This window comes from Diadema antillarum, unplaced genomic scaffold (genome assembly GCF_040938485.1).
Source record: "Diadema antillarum isolate AM-2024a unplaced genomic scaffold, OU_Dant_1.0 seq00000923_RagTag, whole genome shotgun sequence".
NCBI classification, from domain to species: Eukaryota; Metazoa; Echinodermata; class Echinoidea; order Diadematoida; family Diadematidae; genus Diadema; species Diadema antillarum.
This window is the reverse complement of record NW_027271774.1, coordinates 177,112-178,933: the sequence shown is the minus strand read 5'-3', so window position 1 is coordinate 178,933 and position 1,822 is coordinate 177,112. Positions and strand designations below refer to the sequence as shown.

Here is a 1,822-nt window from a genome sequence, read left to right as displayed (position 1 = left end):
CATGTTTTTAATACCCAATAAATAAATAAATTAATTGATTATAAACAAATAAATGAATACATAGATCAGTGTATAAAGTGCTCAATCAATAAATTGATCAATCAATCAAACAATAGAAGAAAACAAAACAAGACAATGATGTCAAAACAACATCCCAGATCAAAGAAATGATATCAGTGAAGAATTAGAGAGAGAGAAAGAGAGAGATAAACAAACAAACAGACAAACAGACAGAGACAGAGACAGAAAGGGGGAGAGAATGTGTATATAGGAGTCAGAGGCATTTCAGTGTTCACCAAATATCGAAAATCGTCACTTTGTCAAATTTCCTTTGAATATATATTCGAAGTTTTATTTTGTTTACCTTAAATATTTTTCCTTGTTACAACATTGTACTGGCTTTGTGGTTCTATGTGTATGTAAATGGTTTGTGTTGTTGGAAATGAAATGAAATGAAAAGTGATGAAACATTGTCACGCCGCCGCCATATTAATGGCTCCTGGTTGGCTCTTTGGCGGCAGACGGGGCACACGCGTTGGCTATCGCTGTGGACTCGGCCGCGGCGAGGGGAAAGGGATTTGCGGCTCGGCACTGCAGACTACACAGTGGGATTAGAGGAGGCAGCCTTTAAGCGCCTCCAAATAAGGTCGCGGAGATGCGTTTTCACGCACCTCGGCGTAAGGTGAACATTGCGCCTCCTCCTCCTCCTCCTCCTCCACCTCCTCCCCTCCCCCTCCTCTCTCCTCCTTCACCCCACTTACCATGACTCGGAGCCATTACGCTGACCTTGATAATGTTGGCCCATTTCGGGATCGGCGAGTAAGGAAAAGTGATACACTATATCGCCGAAGCCGCTCCAACATTCACGTTCTACTGAACATCATGACGCAAATGTTGTCGATATACCCGCTCCTTAACTTATTTGTCCTTTCTCTTAACCCGTTGAGGACGGGTTGATTTTGCTACATCCACGACGACACGCATTTCCCATAGACACCTGCCCGAGTATACACGGGACCCGTCCTCAATGGGTTAAAATTCGCGTATCCGTTTTAAGAATTTAAAAAATAGATTCCTTTGACAAGCTAGTATAATAATGTATGTGTAAATGTTCTGTATTTTATGCTTTTCTTTGAAATGAAATAAAATGAAATGAAATTTTGCAGACGTAGGTAATCATACCTCAATGGTAAATTTTTTTCACTTCTAGTTTAAAAGCTCCGATATGTATAAATATGTATAGATGAATATACATAACGACAAGAAAAAGATATGTGATCAAAGACAACAAAAAGCAAAAATGTTTTCCCACACCGGGAATCGAACCCGGGCCACGGCGGTGAGAGCGCCGGATCCTAACCACTAGACCATATGGGATTCTCAAGTGTCGGAAGCTGGTTTTGAATAGACATAAGATTTCAGTTACTGCAGATGTACATGATACAGTCACATCCACATCAACGAGACCTTATAGCCAGGGAGGTGGCTCCCTGCTTATAGCACAGCCCGTGTTTCGAAGGCGCACGAGGTTTTATTTGAATTGAATTAAATTGAATTGAATCGAATCGAACTGAATTGGACTGATTTATCATAGTGTTGTTCTTTTATTACTGTTATCACGATTGCAGTTATGTTTTTTTATAATTATATTCATTTTCATCAGTGTTATCATTAATTCTTTAATTAGAATTGACATGTAACTGCTATCATTATCGACATCATTATTGCCATTTCATCACTATTCTCTGAAGATAATTAAACAGAAACAGTGTTTATTGTTAAAAAAGAAGAATAAATCGAAAACCTTCCGTCTTTTTTTTAA

General features: G+C 39.1%; 1 non-coding gene across 1 annotated transcript; it reads right to left on the bottom strand.

Annotated features, from left to right (window-relative positions):
• Window positions 1-1,305: 1,305 nt before the first annotated feature.
• Window positions 1,306-1,377, bottom strand: Trnae-cuc (transfer RNA glutamic acid (anticodon CUC)). Its single transcript has one exon. It is a non-coding gene; the product is annotated as a tRNA-Glu (tRNA).
• Window positions 1,378-1,822: the final 445 nt, after the last annotated feature.